The 26,143-nt window shown below is 37.3% G+C and overlaps 1 pseudogene; it reads right to left on the bottom strand.

The window, feature by feature from the left end:
* Positions 1,160–26,143, bottom strand: part of LOC102170735 — a 99,585-nt pseudogene continuing 74,601 nt past the window's right edge.

Below are 26,143 nucleotides of genomic sequence, written 5' to 3'. Positions count from 1 at the left end.
ATTGTTTAAGACTTCTCAGTTCCATTTTCCACTAAGTCAAAATTGTCAAATAATCTATTTTTTGAAATAATTTTAATTTAATTTTAGGAAATCTCTTCCAGAACTTTTATTCTGAAGTCTTCCATTCCAGTCTGTCTGGTTGTTCTCTAAGTTCAGTGAATAACCATCGTCCTCATATTCCATGTTGTTCTCTAGGAAAATTCCTTTCACCTCTCTCTAGTGTTAGGGCCACTATTTCATGGATATCATAGAAAAAGGTAAAAATACAACAAAACAAACACCTGTCTGTTTTGTATGCCCAGCATCTGAAGCCTTTTATGTAATTAGGAAAGTTCTCTCTCTGATGGACATTGTAGGAAAGTAAAGAATGTCTTACTGTATAGTAGCTGAAAATGCTGGGCTTCCCAGGTGGCTCAGTGGTAAAGAATCCACCTACTGAGCAGGAGATATTCTATCCCTGGGTTGGGAATATTCCCTGGGTTGGGAATTTCCCTGGCATAGGAAATGGTAACACATTCCAATATTCTTGCCTGGAGAATCCCATGGAGAGAGGAGTCTTGTGGGCTACAGTCCACGGGGTCACGAAGGAGTTGGACATGACTTAGTGATGAAATACCAACAGAGCTGAAAGTGTTAGATTCTCATTTCTCTAATACCCTTTCACTCGGGATGCAGATGTATGAGCTAGGATGTCTCAGTCAAATGTGTCCATGGCCAACTTTAACTTGGCTTAGGATGGATAAAGGAAGGGGCAAGGAGTGCTCTTCTCCATTGGTTTCAGAAATAACTGTAAGGAACAGTTCTTTTTATAGGTAGGGGCAACTCAAGGCCCCCAATCAATTCTTGAAAGGAATTCTAGTAGTTAACTGCCCTCTCTGATTCCTGTTCTCACTGCTTCTTTCGAGCTGCTACAGAAGTTTGACCATCTGGATTGTAACCATGTGATACACCGAAATCATTGTTTTTTTTCCTTACCTCTCCTACCAAGTGGCTGGAGCCAATATGTATCTAGGTTGTCATCTCCAAGGTGTCCACTGATCTCCAGTGATTTTGTTTACAAAATAAAACAAAAAGCTTCAGTGATTTTTTTCTTTTCATTTTGTTTCATTTTCTTTATTACTTACATCCAAAATCATTAATAACAAGGTAGGATATTGGGTTAGTATTTGGAGCTGCATCTGTCTGGGTGGACTTTGGCACACTGGAACCTCTGGTCCCACAAGGGTTTGGTGTGGCCGTGCTGTTCCCCGGGCCTTCAGGAAATGCCTGTATACCTCCCTGCTTTCGTGAGGGCCGGAGAGCAGGATGGTGCTACAGCCCTTGGGGGAGTCCAGGGCCAGCTGGCTGAAGGTGAGGATCTTACCCCTGGCCTTGAGGATGTGGTTCCACACATGTCCGCTCATGCACAGCCCACAACTTCAGTTTGGGCATTTCCTGGATATGCATGTTGTTCTCCACTATAGTCCCCGCAGCCACAGCTGTTTTGTCTTCTGGGGCCAGGATGCTTCATCTTCTGGATCATCAGGGAAAGGGACAGAGCACCACCAGTTGGTGTGACTCTTGAAAAGTCTCTTCAGTACAACTTGATTGAAGGCGGAATTGAGCCTCTGGCCAAAAATCTGTATAATTTAATGAACAGACTTCGTTAGATGTACATGATCTTGGGTTCTTTGAACTGAACCTTTCATTCTACCACCCTCACCCCACTCCTATCACCACCACTCCTTGAGAGATGAAAAATGTCACATTTCTTTGGGGTCAGTGCAGTGGTATGGCTTGTTTTTCTAGCACATCCAATGAGTCTACAAATGACTCATATCTTTCAGATAATACTATTCATCTAGGTAATCATCTAGAATTCTCTTTGGTTTTTTGAAACTAGGAACTCTAATAGAAAGTTGGAAGATATATCGTACTTTCCTTTCTTATTTGTTCAGTCACTAAGCTGTTTCTGACTCCTTTGTGACTCCATGGACTGCAGCCCACCAGGCTCCTCTATCCATGGGATTCTCCAGGCAAGAATACTGGAGCGGATTGCCATTTCCTCCTCCAGGGAATCGTCTGAACCCAGGGATAGAACCTAGGTCTCCTGCTTTAGCAGGGGAAATTCTTTACCACTGAGCCACCAGGGAAGCCCTCCTCTCTTGCTTCTTCCCTTGTTTTGCTTTAGAACATTCTCGAGGAGCTGCTGGTGATTATATAGAGGGAGAAATTATTTGAGAGCATGTATATTGAAAAATACTTTTCTATTCTCACAGCTGATCAGTTCAGTTCAGTTCAGTCACTCAGTCGTGTCCGACTCTTTGCGACCCCATGAATCGCAGCACATCAGGCCTCCCTGTCCATCACCAACTCCCGGAGTTCCCTCAGACTCCTGTCCATCGAGTCAGTGATGCCATCCAGCCATCTCATCCTCTGTCGTCCCCTTCTCGTCCTGCCCCCAATCCCTCCCAGCATCAGATGGACAGATTGAATTCATCCCGGAGTTTTTTCCAGTGAGTCAACTCTTCACATTAGGTGGCCAAAGTACTAGAGTTTCAGCTTCAGCATCATTCCTTCCAAAGTAATCCCAGGGCTGATCTCCTTCAAAATGGACTGGTTAGATCTCCTTGTAGTCCAAGGGACTCTCAAGAGTCTTCTCCAACACCACAGTTCAAAAGCATCAATTCTTCGGCACTCAACTTTCTTCACAGTCCAACTCTCACATCCGTACATGACCACAGGAAAAACCATAGCCTTGACTAGACGGACCTTTGTTGGCAAAGTAATGACTCTGCTTTTGAATATGCTATCTAGGTTGGTCATAACTTTCCTTCAAAGGAGTAAGCGTCTTTTAATTTCATGGCTGCAATGACCATCTGCAGTGATTTTGGAGCCCCCAAAATAAAGTCTGATACTGTTTCCACTGTTTCCCCATCTATTTGCCATGAAGTGATGGGACCAGATGGCATGATCTTCATTTTCTGAATGTTGAGCTTTAAGCCAACTTTTTCACTCTCCTCTTTCACTTTCATCAAGAGGCTTTTTAGCTCCTCTTCACTTTGAGCCATAAGGGTGGTATCATCTGCATATCTGAGGTGATTGATATTTCTCCCGGCAATCTTGATTCCAGCTTGTGCTTCCTCCAGCCCAGCGTTTCTCATGATGTACTCTGCATAGAAGTTAAATAAGCAGGGTGCCAATATACAGCCTTGACATACTCCTTTTCCTATTTGGAACCAGTCTGTTGGTCCTAGTTTATACCTAAATTTTTAAGTAGCAAATCATGCTTGGTAATTTTAAAGCATGTTTACCTTGTTGTTAATCTTCCTTTTCCTCACACAGAAGAATCTCCCTGTCAGGTCTCCTAAATCTCTAACAACTGCCCATTTGGCTTCCAGTATTCTAAAATTTAGTTAACATCACTACATTATTCTAATTTTCTTTGGCTTTGTGAGTCTATCCTTTTTTTATAAGACTGATTCACTGCCTACTCTGCTAAGGAGGCAAATGAGTCTGTTCCTTTTTAATTGCTTGTGTGTGTGTGTGTGTGTTAGACAGAATAGAAATAAATGCATGTATTAAATTCACAATGCTTAACAGAAAATTTTAAGTATATTTCTTTCATAAGCAAATATCAGGTGCTAAAGAATCCTTCCATGGACAGATTGAATAATAATGGGCACTCTGAATTCTATTAACTCTTCCTGGGTTTTCTCATATATCTGCTCTTCATTGATTGGCACAGATTGGAATTGGTTTATTCTAGAATTGTGTATTTTCTACTTTCCCTCTCTTGCTGTGTTCAGTATTAAAAATGTGTTGATATTACTTTGTCTTGTATGCCTCATCTTTATCTCTCTTTCTTTCCATGGATAAGATCAATATTATCAAAAGGTTATAAATTTTGTTCCTTACATCGCAAATTCTAGTTCTGTATTCTGTAACTTGACTGAGTTCACTTATCGAATCTGTGCTCCTGAAGCTACTCTACCACAATAACTATGTTCAAAAATACCTCTTTGTCTTTGCTCTTTGGAATTTTATTTCCTGTCTGCGTGCATGTGCGCTAAGTCTCTTCAGTCGTGTTTGACTCTTGGTGACCCTATGGACCGTATAGCCTGCCAGGCTCCTCTGTCCATGGGATTCTCCAGGCAACAATACTGGAGAGGGTTGTCCTGTCCTCCTCCAGGGGATCTTTCCCACCCAAGGACTGAACGTGCATCTCTTACCTCCAGGCAGGTTCTTTATCACTAGCACCACCTGGGAAGCTCCTTATTTCTTTCCTTTCTAATATAACTTATTTTAAGATTATAAACATGCATTAAATAATATTTATGTAACTATTATGTTTTATTAATTATACATATAAAGCATTCTATCCTCTTATTTTTCTTTCTATCTAAAAACATTGTAAGTACCTAGCAACTGTTAGGCTTCTCTGGTAGCTCAGCTGGTAAACAATCTGCCTGCGATGCAGGAAACCCTGATTCGATTCCTGGGTAGGGCAGTTCCCCTGGAGAAGGGATAGGCCACCCACTCAGTATTCTTGGGTTTCCCTGGTGGCTCAGATGGTAAAGAATCTGCCCACAATGCGGGGGACCTGGATTCAACCCCAGGGTTGGGAAGATTCTCTGAAGGAGGGGATGGCAACCCACCCCAGTATTCTTGCCTGGAAAATTCCCATGGACAGAGAAACCTGGCAGGCTACAGTCCATGGGGCTGCAAAGAGTCGGACATGACTGAGTGACTAAGCGCCCGCAGCAAGTGTTAAACATTGCAGATTGAAGGAAAACAAGAATGTAGAAAGATTAGAGAATGTGAATTTATCAGACATAAAGATGCACAGAAAGAAAAACAGGGGAAAAATAACAGGGTAGTCATTATAGTTGTAATTATCCTCTTGATAATTTCTGGATATTTGTTTTTATTTTATTTAACTATAATTATATAGCATATAAAATCTGATTTGTTTTTTTTTTCTTTCAAAATAAGCTATTGGGAAAATTATTGCTAAGTGTTATATGTTGCTACAATGTCACCAGTAGCAACTGTCCAGAACTTCATACCTAATAGAGTGCTTCCTTATGAAGTTAATCTAAATAGAACCAAGAGACAGAGTATATTGCACATTCTCTTTCTAATGTCCATGGAATACAAGTAAAGGACTTGTCAAATGAATAAATACCGAATAGGTTGTTTGAAATGAGGAATTCCTTTCTGTAGATGTTTATACAAATTTATTCTAACATCCCTCTCCTCGCCAAGCTCTCTGGAGGGAAGAGAGTTCACACAATCACCTATTGAAATCTCCTCAATGTATTTGTCATTTCAACTTTCCTTTCTCTGTTGTTCAATATTACAAACAGAATACACTGTTGTAAAGAGACATGAATGAAGATAGCCTGGTTTGATAGAAATTTTGCAGCCATTGTGATGTGTTAAACTGTGAAAACTTTTGCAAGAGATAGCTACTTTTCTAGCATGTGAACTCAATTTCCCTAAAATATGAACCGAAAGAAATATGAGAATATACAGAAAACAAATCCCCACAAACCTCCTGTATATATATAATTTAAATTTTTCAATGGCTTGTTTTGTTATGAAAACCATTAGGTAAAATGCCTATCTATCCTACAAAAGCTTTGAAAGTGAAAGTCACTAAGTTGTGTCCGACTCTTGCGACCTCCTGTACTGTAGCCCTCCAGGCTCCTCTCTCGATGGAATTCTCCAGGCAGGAATACTAGAATGGGTTGCCTTTTCCTTCTCCAGGGGATCTTTGCAACCCAGGGATTGAAACTGGGCCTTCCACATCGGAGGCAGGTTCTTTACCATTTGAGCCATGAGGGACACTCTTAAAATAGCTTTAAAATAAATCAAAATGATTCACACAGGTAGAGGAAAAAAAGAAGATATTCGGGGTATGAGTTTAAGTAAATAAAAGATGAGTAAATGCCTCCTGGCTCTGTTGCTAGTCCAGTATTACCATAAGCACTCTTATCTAGTTTGAGAATATCTGCTTGTTCTTGACTGAGATGACAGTAAAACCTTAAAGTGTGTCATTTTTGTTTCCGTATTGAAAACTTCAATGAGTTCACCTTCCACCCCCTTTTATTATTAGACAAACAAGTCTATTTGCTTTCCTACATTTTTGTTTGTTTAAGTCAGGAGTTAAAACCCCAGATTTTATAAGACGAAAGGTTCGTAAATCAGTCAGGCTTGGAAAACAGATATTTTAAATTTCTGCTTCTTTTCTTATAATGCTTTTTACTCTAATCCTCGTGGCACATTTCCCTGATCACTGAATTGTTTGCTTCATGTTGATTCAACTTGATACTGTGTTTTCATTTTATACATATAGAAATTTCCAGGACAAATACTGAAAAGTGTTCATATTTTTTAAGAGTTTAATTCTCTGCTTTAAGAAAAAGATAACAGAAATGTCCTCCATTTTGTTTTGTTAAATATTAATACTTCTTTTACTCTTTATCATCACCAAATTCTCTGAACAGTTTTCTTCCCTTCTAGGCTGTCTGGTCCAATATGAACAGGGTTTCTCTTTTAACTCACTGTTTTATCGCAAGCATCTAAGATCCTATCTTTCACATAGTAGACACTTAATAATTAATTCATTATAAAATGCCTGCATTCTGCCCTTTCATAAAAGGCAGAGTACTTGCTTTTCACTTTCCATATTCTGTAATATTGTTTTAATATTTTTAATTATGGGAATTGGATATGAAAAATGATTGCTGAATTGCCTTTTCAACCAGAGTAGTGTATGATGAGTGAATAACAATAGCAGTATTGTCTTATTTCACAGATTTAAAAAGAAGCTTAACCATCTTCCTCCGCCCACATGTTGACATCTCTGATGTTGGAAAGGATCTACAATAATGGCATGCTACGATTTAATTGTAGACTCTTCTTCCTTCCTCCTTCCACTCCTTCCTTTTCATGGATCATAACATAGTGATGATATATCTTAAGATCAGTGCAAACTTTTATTTGATTAAAGAGCATAACTACAATTAGATGAACTCCTATTGTATGTTAATGCACATGAAGTCTTATTTTTTTTCCTATTTTACAAAAATCAGGATATTTATGTCCAAAATTTAGCAACTCACTTGAGGTTATATATGTAGCAAATGGTGGCATCTGAGCTGATATTGTTCTAGTCCAAAGATTGTGTCTTTTTACATAACTTAGAGATACACTATTCATCATATGTGAAGTATAACTGAAGTTATAAAAATAGAATCATATACGTTAGAGTTGGAAGAAAATTAAGAGAGCATCTATTCTAATTCCCTTATTTTACAGATCAGAAAAGAGCTCCAGATAGGTTAAGTGTTCTGGGTAATAAATCTAGAAATTTGTGAACATAGGACTATGAGAAAAATCATGCATACTCATAGTAACAAATTGAAATACTACAGAAATGTATGATGAAAGAAACAATCTTACTGTACCCCAATTTGGACATATTCTACCTTTCTGAGATATAATATATATATATATATATATATATGTATGTATGCATACATGTATATTTTCTAGTTTTTAAATAGGACTCAAATATATGGTTTATGATACAAGATCTGTAAAACTCATTCTTAAAATTATTTTGGAAGTCAAAAGCTAAATATTGATACACATATAACTTCTAATATGTTTCTTGTAACCTTCATTTAAAGAAGAATTGATGCAGAAAACATATAAAACGAATTTCAAAATATCTACAATGGCACCCCACTCCAGTACTCTTGCCTGGAAAATCCCATGGACGGAGGAGCCTGGTAGGCTGCAGTCCATGGGGTCGCTAAGAGTCAGACACGACTGAGCGACTTCACTTTCACTTTTCACTTTCATGCATTGGAGAAGGAAATGGCAACCCACTCCAGTGTTCTTGCCTGGAGAATCTCAGGGACGGGGTTGCCGTCTATGGGGTCGCACAGAGTTGGACACGACTGAAGCGACTTAGCAGCAGCAGCATTATGTACTTAGAATTCATCATACCTTAACTCATTTAAACTGTATCACAAAATTTTGAGATGAAAACTAGCTATTTGTGAAGTAACAAGAGGTTAAAGAGGACAAGCAACTTACCAAAGGTGCAAGGATGAAATAATTGAGGACTCAGAATCTTTGGGTCATTTAAACCCTGGTTAATTAAAGTTTTGGCTGATGATAGAGGTAATAACTAATGGATAATGAGAGAAGAAAGCCAAAGATATTAGTAAAAGTCCCAGGATCAATCACAGAAATGAGGCCTATAGAAGCCTGTATAATTTTATTTTACTTTTTTTTAATATGTGTGTGCACTTATTTGTATCCTACAGTTTTCTTCACATCTCACCTTATTCTCTGTGTCATATGATTGCTATTGGCAGTTAAATTTATAATTTAGTGTTTAGGTAACAGAGTATTCAGTGGGAGTCTTACTGAATCTGAGGAGCAATCAACATAGCCAATGATGGATACAATGACTCTTTGGACTGTTTCTCATTTGAAGGAAGTAATATAATCTCTTTTAAGAAGCATAACTCTACATTATTATGTAGTGATATGCAGTTGTTTTACTGTATGGGATCTAAAATGTGAGCAGCAGGGACCATGCAGAAGTTGAGAGTCAAAGAAGTAGACTGTGCTCCTTATCTATTGATTACCTATGTGCTCCAAATTAACACTTTTTATTTGCTCTGTGCAAAGGGATCTGGACCCTTTGACAATTGGCACAATGTTAAGCCTTATCAGAAGGGTGGAGCGTTAATGCAGAAGGAAGGGCTTTGTTTTCCGGTTTTGGAGTGCTTGACCAGCGGTCTCCAATAATGTGGCTGGCTTCTTCATTGCTTGGCTTCTTCATTGCTTGGCTTCTGTGGCCCCTGAATTGTGTAGCTTCTCAATTAGTCCCAGCCCCTGCAGTGCGTGGCAGCAAGCAGCATCTAGTAACCAGCAGCTTCCAGGTGGCTGATCTTGTAGTCACAGGCATGTCTCTGTGAACAGCTTTCACAAGCAGCACTTTAGACCACAGATATCCATCAAGTTCTGCCAGCTAGGCACCACAGAAAATTCTCTGCCATTCAGCCAGTCATGGCTGTGCCTTCCTCACCTTCAAGGTCTATTTCTTCGTCCTGGTGGGGGCGGGAATTCTTTCAGGTGTTCTCTCTCAGCTTTAAGAGTAGTGATTGCTTCTTATGGCTGCTATTCCTATATTTTTTAGAGTTCTCTTTATGTTTTACTAGCCAACACCTCCTTATTCCAATCCTTCATTATAGTTAATAATTCATTATATTAAACTTTCCTTTTTCAAATTATTGTGTGGCTTCTCTTGATTAGATGTAAGACTGTCTGACATCTATTTCTGGGCTTTTAGACCATTACCGCTGTTCCTTACCATTAACAGGGATAAATTAAAATGGATAATAATGAGGCTTTGCATAATTTTAAACATAAATAATTAATACTTCAGGTAGTAGAATCATAAAATTTGCAGGTGAGAAGGAACATTAGAAATATTTTAATGTAGTCTTCTTTTTTGAGATATGGAAACTGAGGCCAAAATAACTTTAAAAATGAGGAGATCCATGTTCTATCTGTTTTTTATATCACCATTGTCTATCATAGAGTCAGTGTTCAATGACTGTGAACTGAATTGAATTGAAATAAGGGAATTAACTTTGAAAATATTTATTGAGCACTGTGATTTAGACATAGTTCTTTCTCTCAAGAGATTTTCAGGCAAGTAGCTAATTTGGAATCAGAATTATAACTTTGGTTAAACTTATGCCCTCATTAGTTTGGTTATTACCACTAATTTAATTGTGGATTGAAATCAGAAGTTAGTTTTCTTTGTTTACTCTTTGTACATATGTCTAAATTTTCACTGGAAACAGGATGATATGGGCATATTTAAACCTAAGTTACTCTTACTCTGGTATGGTTATTATAACCATCCATCTTCCAGGACAAGTGTTGTATGCTGCTGCTGCTGCTACTGCTAAGTCGCTTCAGTCATGTCCGACTCTGTGCGACCCCATAGACAGCAGCCCACCAGGCTCCCCTGTCCCTGGGATTCTCCAGGCAAGCTCGATTTCCAAAACACACATGTATGGTTTTACTTTTTCATTTATAGGAATATTATTTTTACACAAGAGTCTTAAACTCATTTTAGATTTTAATTTGTCAGAAACCTTCTATTCCACTTCCTAGAATGATGGGTGACAGGAAATAAGGCCACAATCTTGTAGGGTCGGATTGTGAAATACCTTGTTTATTTAGCATATGAAATTTTAATAAACTTTGCCTGAATTGGTTTATGAATTCTTATAACCTTTATAAATTTAATAGATGTCTATCTTTAGCATGTCTTTCTGGATATATTTCTTTGATAACCGTTTGTGATACTCTAGACCATTTATTTTGTTAATGTTAATTTACCACTCTCCCCCACTTGCAAGAGAGTTTAGGACATATTTGAATCCATTAAGATTTTTTTCAGACAAATTCTGTTGCATTTTAAACAAATATGTATTTTTAAACTTCTGGGTATAAAAATAGGGACATTATAACTTTGTAATCTTCATAAATGGTTGTGCTATCCTGTACTTCATGTAGATATCTTGCCTCAATTCACTGAATGGGGTTGGGGGGGTTGAGCATCAGAATATCTCACAAAGCTTGTAATAAATAGTTCAGTTCAGGTCAGCCGTTCAGTTGTGTCTGACTCTTTGCGACCCCATGAACAGCATCACGCCAGGCCTCCCTGTCCATCATCAACTGCTGGAGTCCACCCAAACTCATGTCCATTGAGTCAGTGCTGCCATCCAACTATCTCATCCTGTGTCGTCCCCTTCTCCTCCTGCTTTCAATCTTTCCCAGCATCAGGGTCTTTTCAAATGAATCAGGTCTTCACATCAGGTGGCCAAAGTATTGGCGTTTCAGCTTCAACATCAGTCCTTCCAATGAACACCCAGGACTGATCTCCTTTAGGATGGACTGGCTGGGTCTCCCTGAAGTGCAAGGGACTCACAAGAGTCTACTCCAACATCACAGTTCAAAAGCATCAATTCTTTGGCACTCAGCTTTCTTTATAGTCCAAATTGCACATCCATACATGACTACTGGAAAAACCATAGCCTTGACTAGATGCTACTGGAGATTGGTGGAGAACTAACTGCAGAAAGAATGAAGGGATGGAGCCAAAGCAAAAACAGCACCCAGTTGTGGATGGGACTGGTGATAGAATTAAGGTCCGATGCTGTAAAGAGCAATATTGCATAGGAACCTGGAATGTCAGGTCCATGAATCAACGCAACTGGGAAGTGGTCAAACAGGAGATGGCAAGAGTGAACATCAACATTCTAGGAATCAACGAACTAAGGTGGACTGGAATGGGTGAATTTAACTCAGATGACAAGTATATCTACTATTGTGGGCAGGAATCCCTTAGAAGAAATGGAGTATCCATCATAGTCAACAAAAGAATCTGAAATTCAGTAGTTGGATACAATCTCAAAAACGACAGAGTGATCTCTGTTCATTTACAAAGTAAACCATTCAATATCACGGTAATCCAATTTTATGTCCCAACCAGTAATGTTGAAGAAGCTGAATGGTTCTATGAAGACCTACAAGACCTTTTGGAACTAACCCCCCAAAAGATGTCCTTCTCATAATAGGGGACTGGAATGCAAACGTAGGAAATCTAGAAACACTTGGAGTAACAGGCAAATTTGGCCTTGGAGTACAGAATGAAGCAGGGCAAAGGCTAATAGAGTTCTGCCAAGAGAATGCACTGATCCTAGCAAACACCCTCTTCCAACAACACAAGAGAAGACTCTACACATGGACATCACCAGATGGTCAACACCAAAATCAGATTGATTATATTCTTTGCAGCCAAAGATGGAGAAGCTTTATACAGTCAGCAAAAACAAGACCGGGAGCTGACTGTTGCTCAGATTATGAACTCCTTATTGCCAAATTCAGACTTAAGTTGAAGAAAAGTAGGGAAAACCACCAGACCATTCGGGTATGACCTAAATCAAATCTCTTATGACTATACAATGGAAGTGAGAAATAGATTTAAGGGACTAGATATGATAGACAGAGTGCCTGATGAACTATGGAATAAATAAATGAGGAATAAATCCTACCTTTAAAAAGTAGAATTTCTAATAATTAATATATTTTAGATAGAATTATCTGGTATAAAGTTTATTTCTTATGTAAAATTCATTAGTGAATAGACAAACTGAAGATCAGTAGATGGCTCTTGTAACTCTATATCACTTTTTATTATAAATAATATTCAAATTATCACACAGTTACACTCATTTCACATGCTAGCAAAGTAATGCTCAAAATTCTCCAAGCTAGGCTTCAACAGTACGTGAACTGAAAACTCCAAATGTTCAAACTGGATTTAGAAAAGGCAGAGGAACCAGAGATTAAATTTCCAACCTACATTCAATCATCAAAAAAGCAAGAGCATCCAGAAAAAACATCTACTTCTGCTTCATTGACTATGCTAAAGCCTTTGACTGTATAGATCACAACAAACTGTGGAAAATTCTTGAAGAGATGGGAACATCAGACCACCTATCCTTCTTCCTGAGAAACCTGTATGCAGGTTAATAAGCAACAGTTAGAACCAGACAGGGAACAATGGACTGGTTCCAAATAGGGAAAGGAGTACATCAAGGCTGTATATTGTCACCCTGCTTGTTTAACTTATATGCACAGTAAATCATGGGAAATGCCAGGCTGGATGAAGCACAAACTGAAATCAAGTGTGTCGGAAGAACTATCAGTAACCTCAGATGTGGAGGAGGCAATGGCACCCCACTCCAATATTTTTGCCTGGAAAATCCCATGGATGGAGGAGCCTGGTAGGCTGCAGTCCATGGGGTCGCTAAGAGTCGGGCACGACTGACAGACTTTACTTTCACTTTTCACTTTCATGCATTAGAGAAGGAAATAGCAACCCGCTCCAGTGTTCTTGCCTGGAGAATCCCAGGGACAGAGGAGTCTAGTGGGCTGCCGTCTATGGGGTTGCACAGAGTTGGACATGACTGAAGCGACTTAGCAGCAGCAGCAGCAGCAGCATGCAGATGATACAATCCTTATGGCAGAAAGCAAAGAGGAACTAAAGACCTTCTTGAGAAATATGAAAGAAGAGAGTGAAAAAGTTGACTTGAAACTCAACATTCAAAAAACTAAGATCATGGCATCCAGTCCCATTGCTTCATGGCAAATAGATGGAGAGTCAATGGAAACAGTGACAGACTTTATTTTCTTGGGCTCCAAAATCACTGCAGATGGTAACTGCAGCCATGAAATTAAAAGCCATTTGCTCCTTGATGAAAAGCTATGATAGACCTGGACAGCATGTTATAAAACAGAGACATTACTTTGCCAACAAGGGTCCATCTAGTCAAATTATGGTTTTTCCAGTAGTCATGTATGAGTGTGAGAATTGGACCATAAAGAAGGTTGAGTACTGAAGAATTGACGGTTTTGAACTGTGGTGTTGGAGAAGACTCTGGAGAGTACCTTGGACTTCAAGGAGATCAAACCAGTCAATTGTAAATTAAATCAGTCCTGAATATTCATTGGAAGGACTGACGCTGAAGCTGAAGCTGCAATACTTTGGCCACCTGATGTGACGAGCTGACTTATTGGAAAAGACCCTGATGCTGGGAAAGATAGAGAGTAAGAGGAGAAAGGGACGACAGAGGATGAGATGATTGGATGGCATCACTGAATCAATGGACATGAGTTTGAGCAAGCTCCGGAAAATGGTAAAGAGCAGGAAAGCTTTGTGTGGGGCAAGTCTATGGGGTCACAAGGAGTTGGAGGCTACTGAGGGACTGAATAACAAAAGCAATTTTATATAATTTGCGATGCTAAGAAAAGTGACCAAACTATCTCTATCAAATAGTGGTTTTAATATCCCTTGTTTCAAGTAATAGCTTGTTGTGAAATCATAATTTAAATCATTCACTTTGTGTTCAGTGTCATCTTTTTATTTGCATTAATACTTAAATTGGTGATATAAATGCAATATCCAAGATGTCATGAATATTTTGGAAGGTATCTCCTTTTTTGCTTTACTGTTTTCTGGTGCTTCATATTTCCATGTCTATCTTGATTATTCTCATTTCTTAAATTCAATTCCCCTCACACTTATTCCCCTCATATTTATTCCTTGCCTGTTCAGATCTCTTGCTGACCTCTAAAAGTCATGGCAGACAAATTCGATATGAATATGAGAGTAAGGATTTGGTCCTTTACTTCTACTGGTTCCTCCAGAGGTCATTTGTTTTATGATAGCACTTTAGAAATGCTCCATATTTTTTAAATGATCTAAAAATACAGTAGGCAAAATAATAAAACATAAAAATCTACTGTAATTTATAAAATGAGAAAACATAGGTACAATCTTCATGAGTTTTTTCTAATTTCTTTCTGTGCATTTTGGAGATATAATTAAGATTAAACTTTATAAAAATTAGGACCATGTAGCTTTTATTTTGAGGCTTCCCAGGTGGCTCAGTGGTAAAGAATCTGCCTCAATGCAGGAGACGCAGGTTTGATCTTTCGATTGGGAAGATCCCCTGGAGAGGGAAATGACAACTCACTCCAGAATTTTTGCCTGGAGAGTCCCAGGGACAGAGGAGCATTGTAGACCACAGTCCAGGGTGTCACAAAGAATTGGACACTACTGAGCACACATGCAACTTTTCTTTTATATTTTGGAAATTTTCCTATTAGTAAGTAATCTTCTAAGACCTGATTTCTAGTAGCTTTATGACATTTCATCATATAGACTAGTGGCTTTTAGATGCAAAGGTGAGAGTGTTTCCAAGGAATCATACAGTGAAAGAGATGGGCTTTTCTGAAATGAAGCATGGAAACATTTAATATGTCGCACCTAATCTGAGGGAGGTGACAGATAGAGCCCCAGCCCATGACATTCTTTACCAACAAGAACATGTCCCTCTTGTGTGAATGGCCTGGAGGAATCACGAAGGAAAAGAGACAAACCTGCCTCACAAAATTGTTCCCTTCAGTGAAGAATGGAACAAAAGGGTGAAACTTGTCTTCCTCTCTAGCATGATAATTGCTGTACATGGAATCCATAAAAGGAACAATGAAAATCTAAGGTGATTATATAAATGATTTATAGAATAGTAATCATTCAAATTAAATCAATATTATATTTTGATCTTAATGCACTAAGAATAATGCAATCTTTGGTTACATTATTTTCATCAATTAACCCCCCATCCTAATTTTTACAATGGGGTAGTAGCCATTAAAGTGACCCTAAAGTTGCCAGTGTGTCTGGCTTACTGTAAATGGTCATTGGGGACGAAAATTAAGCGTAACATCTCTCAAAAATGTTTAAGTTCCCATACAATCCAAACTCTTTCTTAGAGTAAAATTGTTCATATCAGCAAATCTAATGCTAAGCAGAAAGGGGTTTTTCTAGAATGGAGAGTTTTTTTTTTTTTTCTCCCCTAATAATAATAGTAGGCTGAATTCTCTAGCCAAGTTTATTGCTTCCAGTGGTATATTCATGTTGGTCATGATCAGTCAACAGCAACATGATACAAATAAATGGAGGTTGGTGACTATTTTGAAGTCATCTATTTTGCATATTTTAGTCTCGTGTATCTGTGACTAATATTTAGATTTGAAAAACCTTTTTATATGAAAAGATTATTTTCTGTCCTTAGAGTGCAAAAATAGATAAGCTACTTTGAAAATAAAAGCTAAATGAAATGTTCACGTATCTATTTAGATGCTAGAACAATTTGATGGTTTTCATAAACTACATTTGAAATTATTGTTTTGAGATAATGCTGTCTATTTACATAATGGTGATATTACATCCTTAATAAATATTTGAGTTATTTGACTCCTGGTGAGCATCTTTAATTGAAGTTTACCCAGATGTCTAAATTTAGCAATTGGAGGTTGTTTTCTTTTTGCTGAGATTGGAGTTGCAATCAAACCTTGACTGTAATTTCAGCTCAACCTTTTTGCATAATTATTTTGAAGTTGACGTAATGGAGGAAAACAAAGAGCGCATGTGTATGGGAGAGAGACAGGCTGAGAGAGAAGAAAAGCAAGGCCATATTTTAAGGAAAAAGAAATAAACTTACCCATTAATGTTAACAAAGAGTAAACAACTCATGTAGGATTTTAAAAATTATTATACATTTGTTCTTTATCATTTGTATAGTGTGCAATAACTTTAACAGATTATGTATTTGTTTGCTTCCCTTTGGGACCAGTCATTTCACTGCAGCAAAATGCAGTGATTCTGTTTTTTAGGTATGTGGTCAGAGTAAGATACTTTTAAAGATTTGCTTTCTATCTAATTAAAATCTATAATAAAAAAAAATAAAAAGCAAAGGAAACAAATTTTTGCCCACTGGACTTCTAGGTGAACTGTAAACTTTAGAGCTGGAATGAATTTAGACCTCATCAAGTCCAATAGTCTTCCTTTTACAGACGAGGCTTCTTATGTCCGGAAGGTGGTCTAGTTTTCATAAAAGCTCCTTGGAGACATGGTTGGGAGTGAGTGTAAGGTGTTCGTAGTCTTGGGCAGTTCCTTGGCTAACACCCTGTGAAGATGAATTTGTTCTTATTCCTTTGTTTAAGACCTTGTGTATTTATAGGTCCCAGACAAGCAAGTGCTTTATCATAGCAATTTCACTCATTATCTATTTATAATAATATGCATGACTGACAGTCATATATATTTTTATTTTCTTTTAGGTAAATTTCTATTTTAAATTGTATATTAAAAACATATTTTTTTCTAAAACTGTGTCTTAAGTATCAATGTGAAGAAATAGGGAGATTTTGTCATCCAAGAGCAGGCCGCATTATAGTGGGGTTATTATAGGGGATATAACAAATACTCCACTTATTTGTGATTATAACAAATAAGCAAATAGGAATGCTGATCAGATCCTCTTCTAAACATCATTAGAGAATTTTTAAATGACTTGGGTAAGTCCTTTAAGCTATTAACACTTGTATTTCTTTATTGCAGAAAGGTGATAATAGCTGTCCTCTGGCTGTTAACCTTTAACCAATATGTTGTACACACATTGATTCCTCTTTTATAGAAATATTAAGTTTCTTGATGTGTCTTTATTCATGACTAGTATGAATATTTTTAATGTTCTCCCAGCAGGACTATTAAAAGAAGACTGAAAAATAGATGAAAGTTGATTCTCAAATTGGAATTTTGATTATTGCTGTGAACTTTCCCTAAGAATCATTTGATCAAATGCAGCTAACTGAGGACAAAATTTACCCTAAAGTGGAATACCGTGATTATCTAAGTCAGTGGCTTTCAAATGGTGATCCCTTGACCTGAGGTGCCATCACTTAGAAACTTATTAGAAAACAAATGCTTGGGTCTTACCACAGTTGTACACAGTCCAAAACTCAGGTTGAGACCCAGCCATCTGTGTCTTAATGAGGTCTACACATAATTGTGGTGTATGCTAAAATTTGAGAACCAGTGGTCTAAACTAAAAGAAAACTAAAAAAGATAAACTCAAGGAAATCAAACCATCTCAGACTTGGCAACAGAACTTACGAGGTATTGGATAGGTATTCTTTGATGTTCCCTCAGGGGGCAAGAGACTTTGTGTTAAGCTCACTTGGACGTCTTATTCTAGCTTTAGTTTATCACTGAAAATGTTGGAAGAAGTCAGGAAAATTTTAAAGTTTTGATAGTACAACATTAGGTCATTAAGGAAAATATCATTGCTGCTGAGACATTGGTATCAGAAATCTAATAATTTGTTCTGTATACAAATAAAAGCTAAGAAAGGGGGCACTCTGAAAGATTTAGCACATGTTGAAATGCTTTGATCATCTGAGTGCTGCTCACTTAGCACTTGTTTTTATAAATAAAAGCTTGATTTGGTATTATAATAATGATGGTCTTCAGGTTTGGGGGCTTCCCTGGTTGCTCACTTGGTAAAGAATCTGCTTGTAATGCGGGAGATCCTGGTTCGATTCCTGGGTCAGGAAGATCCCCTGGAGAAGGGATAGGTTCTACACTCCAGTGTTCTTGCCTGGAGAATCCCATGGGCAGAGGAGCCTAGCAGGCTATATTCTATGAGGTTGCAAAGAGTCGGACACGACTGAGCGAGTAACGCTAACACTTCAGGTTTAATTTAGCTCTTTGAGATTAAGGAAATTAAAGGAGCTAGAAAGATTTGCTTCATTACAAAGGTATTAAAATTTTATATTCTTTATACAAGAAGTATTTTTTATAGTGGAAATGTTTTTTTTTTTCTGAGAAGAAGAATTATAAAACTAATTCAGTGCTGAACAGTTATGATAGTTTGAGCTATTTTTTCTGATATTATCTTGAAAGAAGAATGATGCTGGCAAATGTCCAAGGCTAGGTTTGAGCAAGGTGGCCGAATATCAGTGGTTCTCAAAGCAGTTGTTTTGGTGTGACCAAAGGTAAAGTGGTGAGTTTGTCAAATTACCTGGGTGTCTTCTATTAAGTTATTTATGTTCCTCAACATCTCACATTCTTCCAACATCCATTTACAGGGCATCCATAAGAAACATAATTCATAGATTATGCTAAATCTAACATGAATTTGTACTTAAGAATAAGTCTTACTTATTGTGTTTTTATTTCATTTATAATATTCATGTATCTATCTAATGTAGGTGGAACATATTACATATCAGCTAAACTTTAATATAAAGTGTTTCTGTGAAAATAGAGGAAGAAAGAAAGCTTTATCATTTCAAACTGATATCTTTTTATATCTTTTGTAAGCTATCAGGATTTTTCTACCTACGATGGATAATTTGTTTTTCCTCCAAATCCTTCTCCTTTTCTATTATTCTAAATACAGTCATAAAATATATTAAAAGTGAGATTTTTAGTATTGGGGAGGTTGGAATAAAAGTGAGATTTTGAGTGTTGAGGAGGTTGGTCTTGGCTGATCAATAGATCTTTGCGAGGAAGATGCCTATAAATATTAATTGTTTAAAACCCTACTATTGTCCCTAATCTTTTTGGTTCATTATCATTAATGGAATGATGTAAATTTGTTAATACCCAGTTTTTTGAGGATGCTGATTTTGTGAAAAGAAATGAAAGTCATCACTTTAGACTTTTGCATAGGGAAAGCTGGTTCAGTGAGAGGTGTAGATCCTTCTCCATCTGATCTTAGGTGAACTGCTGTCGTTGTTCTTCCGTCTTGAGTAACTGCTTCCTGGCTGTCAGCTCCATGGACAGTTCTACCCAGTCTTCTCTGCTTCAACCCAGTTAGTGCTCTGGCCAGGCCCCTGGGTCAGCCTCGTTCTTACATGGCTTCCTTCTTCTCTCTAGACATTCTTTTCCGTCCACAGTCTCTCTCATCAGTATCATCAGCTCTTCTGTCAGGTCAAGGAGGATCATGGCGTTCTTTTAAAGCTCCTGCTCCCTTCTGGAAAACATACTAAAGGCAGAAAAGATGCTGAGACAAGGTATAATCAATGTCGATGCAATAGACATATACCCTGAAGTTCAGGAACACAAGATACTTTCAGGTATATACCACACAGAGGCAGAAGACAAGATCCCTCTGAAGACTTCAAGTCATCTGTTATGTGCTGTTCTCTTAACAACTCAGTTTCTTGTATACACTGCTGTGAGTACCTGATTAATATCTCAAAAGTATATTTTATAAGGACATGGTCTGTAGCTGTTTGTTGTGCTGTATGTGGACTCTGATCTTAGTGCTAACTCAAGAGTGTTTAAGAATATATATATATATATATATATATATATATATATATATATAAACTGGAAGGGTTCTGAAGACGAAAACATCACTGAGAAATAGGGGAGCAAAGGAAACTTTATCATGTGACATGAGGTGAATCTGAATCCAGTGTAAAACTATTGGTAATGTTAATATATGGGCTGGCGGGTACAATCTAGATAGAGATGGTTGTCCTGGAATTCCAGTGAGGGAAGCATCATAGAAACAAGGAGCAAAGCCAGCATGCAAAGGATGTTCTTATTTAGCTTGAGCAGAGAGTTCCGTATGAAATGATGGAAGAGGAGGTTAAACGTGTGAAGTGGATGGTGATGGAACACTTGGCTTAATGTGGTTTAAACTGGTTCCTGGGAGCATATTTGGCTTATCTCTTCCCACCTTTGGAAAATCAGCCATAATGAAAGTACTCACATGGTAGAAATGGAAAAATGGTACAAATTAGGGCTCCTGTTCTTCCAATAAGCACCCATACAGAACCAGTTGCTAAACATTTGTAAGCAAATCACTACATTGTTTCTTAGGTTTCAAAGGTGGTGCTTGTTTCTAGGTTCAAGTAAGAGCAAGATGAAACTGAAATATTTGTAAGATTAAGAGCCACTATTTAGTACCATCATAGTGTGGAACTATTGCAATGAATAAACTCTAAAAATATTGAAGCTAGTAATTTCAGTTACAAAATTGATGGTTTAGGAAGGTTTGCTTGTTTTGGCAGTTTTGCAATAATCTGCTGTCTTGATTTTTTTCCTTAAGTTTCTTCATATCAGTGAGACTCTTCCTGTTCTCAGAAAATAATCCTGTTTTAGGATAACTTCAACCCCATAGAAAACCATGACACTGAGATTTTAAAAATTTATTTACTTTTATATTTACTCTAATTTTCCTTATGAAAAAGGAAATTAAACAATTTCTTATATAAATAAATCATTATAAAAATTAAGTAATGCATAAAAGTATAAAAGAGTAATCTTTTAGCATATAGATAGCAATTATTAAATTTTTGATTATTTTGAAATGAAACCAATAATTCCAATTTCCTTTTGGTTTTTTTTTTGTTTTTATTTGTAGTTCCTACTATTGTCTAATCAAAAGTACTTAATTTTTTATTTATTTTTTCTCCTCTTCAAAAATATATCAGTTCAGTTCAGTTCAGTCAGTCAGTCATGTCTGACTCTTTGCGAGCCCATGGACTGCAGCATGCCAAGCCTCCCAGTCCATCACCAACTCCCGGAGTTTACCCAAACTCATGTCCATTGAGTCGGTGCTGCCATCCAACCATCTAATCCTCTGTCACCCCCTTCTCCTCCTGCTTTCAATCTTTCCCAGCATCAGGGTCTTTTCAAATGAGTCAGCTCTTCACATCAAGTGGCTAAAGTATTGGAGTTTCAGCTTCAACATCAGTCCTTCCAATGAACACCCAGGACTGATCTCCTTTAGGATGGACTGGCTGGATCTTCCTGCAGTGCAAGAGACTCACAAGAGTATACTCCAATATCACAGTTCAAAAGCATCAATTCTTTGGCACTCAGCTTTCTTTATAGTCCAAATTGCACATCCATACATGACTACTGGAAAAACCATAGCCTTGACTAGATGGACCTTGTGGTAATGTCTGTCAAAGTAATGTCTCTGCTTTTTAATATGCTGTCTAAATTGGTCATAACTTTCCTTCCAGGGAGTAGCGTCTTTTAATTTCATGGCTGCAGTTACCATCTTCAGTGATTCTGGAGCCCCCAAAATAAAGTCTTCACTGTTTCCGCATCTATTTGCCATGAAGTGATAGGACCGATGCCAAGATCTTAGTTTTCTGAATGTTGAGTTTTAAGACAACTTTTCCACTCTCCTCTTTCACTTTCATCAAGAGGTGCTTTAGTTCCTTTTCACTTTCTGCCATAAGGGTGGTGTCATCTGCATATTTGAGGTTATTGATATTTCTCCTGGTAATCTTGATTCCAGCTTGTGTTTCATCTAGCCCAGTGTTTCTCATGATGTACTCTGCACATAAGTTAAATAAGAAGGGTGACAATATACAGCCTTGACATACTCCTTTCCCTATTTGGAACCAGTCTGTTGTTCCATATCCAGTTCTAACTGTTGCTTCCTGACTTGTATACTCATTTCTCAAGAGGCAGGTCAGGTGGTCTGATATTCCCATCTCTTTCAGAATTTTCCACAGTTTATTGTGATCCACACAATCAAAGGCTTTGGCATAGTCAATAAAGCAGAAATAGTTATTTTTCTGGGACTCTCTGCTCTTTCAATGATCCAGTGGATGTTGGCAATTTGGTCTCTGGTTCCTCTGTCTTTTCTAAACCAGCTTGAACATCTGGAAGTTCATGGTTCATATATTGCCGAAGCCTGGCTTGGAGAATTTTGAGCAATACTTTACTAGCATGTGAGGTGAGAGCAATTTTTCAGTAGTCTGAGCATTCTTTGGCATGCAATTTGAATGAAAATCGACCTTTTCCAGTCCCATGGCCACTGTTGCATTTTTTAAATTTGCTGGCATATTGAGTGCAGTACTTTCACAGCATCATCTTTGAGGATTTGAAATAGCTCAACTGGAATTCCATCACCTCCACTAGCTTTGTTTGTAGTGATGCTTTCTAAAGCCCATTTGATTTCACATTCCAAGATGTCTGGCTCTAGGTGAGTGATCGCACCATTGTGATTATCTGGGTCATGAAGATCTTTTTATTATAGGACTTCCGTGTATTCTTGCCACCTCTTCTTAATATCTTCTGCTTATGTTAAGTCCATACCATTTCTGTCTCTTATTGAGCCCATCTTTGTATGAAATGTTCCCTTGGTATCTCTAACTTGAAAAGATCTCTAGTCTTTCCCATTCTATCATTTTCCTGTTTCTTTGCACTGATCACTGAGGAAGGGTTTCTTATCGCTCCTTGCTTTTCTTTGGAAAAGCATTCAAATGGGAATATCTTTCCTTTTCTCCTTTGATTTTTGCTTCTCTTCTTTTCACAGCCATTTGTAAGGCCTCCTCAGACAGCCATTTTGAATTTCTGCATTTCTTTTTCTTGGGGATGGTCTTGATCCCTGTCTCCTGTACATGTCATGAACTTATGTCCATATTTCATCAGACACTCTGTCTATTAGATCTAGCCCCTTAAATCTATTTCTCACTTCCACTGTATAATCATAAAGTTTTTTATTTTGGTCATACCTGAATGGTTTAGTGGTTTTCTTACTTTCTTCAATTTAAGTCTGAATTTGGCAATAAGGAGTTCATGATCTGAGCCACAGTCAGCTCCCAGTCTTGTTTTTGCTGACTGTATAGAGCTTCTCCATCTTTGGCTGCAAAGAATATAATCAGTCTGATTTTGGTGTTGACCATCTGGTGATGTCCATGTCTAAAATCTTCTCTTGTGTTCCTGGAAGAGGGTGTTTGCTATGATCAGTGCATTTTCTTGGCAAAACTCTATTAGCCTTTGCCTTGCTTCATTCTGTACTCCAAGGCCAAATTTGCCTGTTACTCCAGGTGTTTCTTGACTTCCTACTTTTGCATTCCAGTCCCCTCTAATGAAAAGGACATGTTTTTGGGGTGTTAGTTCCAAAAGGGGTTGTAGGTATTCTTAGAACCATTTAACTTCAGCTTATTCAGCATTACTGGTCAGAGCATAGACTTGGATTACTGTAATATTGAATTGTTTGCCTTGGAAATGAACAGAGATCTTTCTGTCATTTTTGAGATTGCATCCAAGTACTGCATTTCAGACTCTTTTGTTGACTATGAGGGCTACTCCATTTCTTCTAAGGGATTCTTGGCCACAGTAGTAAATATAATGGCCGTCTGAGTTAAATTCACCCATTCCCGTCCATTTTAGTTTGCTGATTCCTAAAATGTCGACGTTCACTTTTGCCATCTCCTGTTTGATCACGTCCAATTTGCCTTGATTCATGGACCGAATATTCCATGTTCCTATGTGATATTTCTCTTTACAGCATCGCACCTTGCTTCTATCACCAAGCACATCCACAACTGGGTGTTGTTTTTGATTTGGTTTTGTCTCTTCTTTCTTTCTGGAGTTATTTGATATATAAAATATATGAAAACAATATAAATTCACCAATTTTTTCCTCCTAATTTCAAGATTATATTATTTAAAATTTTAAATCCATTTATGTGTTAAATAAAATTTGAAATAAATTATGAGATTGGCTTCAATATTTCTTTTTAAATTTCTTCTTCAATTGTCCTAAACCATTTAATCACTGTTCCGTTTAAATACCACTGTAGCCATTCCTGAATTTTCCTATGTATTTTCCTATATACCCCTTGAATTTTCCTATGTACTCTGTGTTTCTTGTTTTATATTAACTCCATTTAATCATTCATTGTGTCACTTATCCAACAAATACTTACTAGATATTACTATGTACCAGGCACTGCACATGTTGAATGGTATTAGAACAATGAATTCCATCCCTGATTAACTCAGACTTCTTTTTAAAGCTCTACATAGTTCAGTTTAGCTTAGTCTAATGACTAGTGAATTGGTTTCTCTTTAAGTTCTTGCCTGTGATTTGAAGACTTAAGTAGCGAAATAATGGACGTGAGTGTGATAATGAAAACCAAGGGGAAAGGGCAAGGGGAACATGGAGGAAAAGAATCTATATTTAAACTCTGAGTTAGAGATAGAATTCTCCTAAATAAAATATTTTAAAGAAATTATCTTTCACAATTCACCTTCGTTCACTTATTTGTGGAAAAAAATGGGGCACATATAGAACAAATTTTAGTGCAATAAATTTAAGAAATTAATAAGACAAATTCTTGTATTTATGGAGCTTACAAATTTTTCAGCTAAGAAGTCAGAAAAAACAGATATAGCACTGGGGATACAGTAACAAAAACATGCTAAAGACAATTTCATTAAAGCCCCAGAGGGTATGGATTGGCTTTCCAGAAGAAGACAAGTGTACTTGAGATGGATCTTCAGATTTGATTATGAGTACTGCAGAAACAGAAGTGGAGAATGTCATGTAAGTTCAAAGATTTCTCTAAATTAGAGATAGACAGTGTGAATTTTACAGAAGAAAACTTTAGCGATAGTTCAGAAAAAAAAAAAAGAAAAATTACTTGTGCTTAAAGAAGGGCTAGTTGCCTGATCTCTAAATAGCCCTGTTGTATAAGTTAAGGAAGAGGTTGCTAAAGAATATTAGCTTGAGCCATTTCTTAGAAGACTGTGTTAAAGACTGTTGGCTATATACATAGTATTCATTGCAACCTGTTTTCCTTACAAATGACACCCTACGTTTTTTGCAGCAATGATGTGCCCAAGAAAATGTACATTCCTAAGGCTTCTGGGAATGACTAGATTACAATTTTCATATGTGTTTAATTCATTTTAACAGTTATTTATTGTTATCGTGTTATTTATTGTTATCTTCTCTAAGCCAGACACTCTTTTAGACACTGGAAATACAGTAATTAGAAAACACACACACACACACACACAAATGAAACAGACAGTCTCTAATCTGGATGAGCTTAATTCTAGTAGTGGAAAGGGAGGCCATTCAACACAAATTCCTTCAAAAGTAAATATATAGTAAGCTGCACAAATACCATGGGGAAAAATAGGCAAGAAAATAGTTTTCTTTTTAAATAGGATGGTCATAGAGAGCTCTGTTGTTGGAACAAAAATTTAGAGGTAAGGAAGAATTCCTTATTGATTTCTGGGAAGAGAGATTTTCAAGGTAGGAGGAACAGAAAGTACTGATACCCCAAGTCAACGATGTGCCTAGTGTGTTCAAGGAAAATCAATAATAGTAGGAAAGACAGTCAGAGAGGAACTCAGAGGGTAGATACTCAAGAATTCTGTGGACATTTTACTCAGTGTGAGATAGGTAGCCATTGAAAATTTTGAGCAGAGAAATGACAATCTCTGATTTGACTTTTAATAGAATCTCTCTGGCTCCTGTGTTGATGGTAGATTTTAAGAGATCAAGGTTAATGGAGGAGAGGAACTTTATGAAGTTATTAGAGTCATCAATGAGACATGCTAGTGGCTCAGACCAGGATGGAAGTAGGGAAGATGAAAGGAAGTGGTCAGAGTCTGTGTACATTGTATTTTGAAGATAGGTAGTTTGCTGAGAGCATGTGGGTGTGAAAATAACATAGGAATTTGAGAAAATTATGAGCATCTGTCCTAAACTAATGATAGATTGTTATGATTTTTTATTGAGAAACCCAGATGGGAAAGATTTGGGGGAAAAAGGGTTTTGTTGTTACTGTTCTGCTTTGGTTATTTATTTTTTTAAGGTGTAGACATCAAGGATTCAGTTTGGGACTCGTAAAATCGAGAGGTCTATTA

Source organism: Capra hircus, chromosome 1, assembly GCF_001704415.2.
Source record: "Capra hircus breed San Clemente chromosome 1, ASM170441v1, whole genome shotgun sequence".
In the NCBI taxonomy this organism is placed as follows: Eukaryota; Metazoa; Chordata; class Mammalia; order Artiodactyla; family Bovidae; genus Capra; species Capra hircus.
Note: the sequence above shows the minus strand (reverse complement) of the source record. Positions and strands in the feature narration are given on the sequence as shown.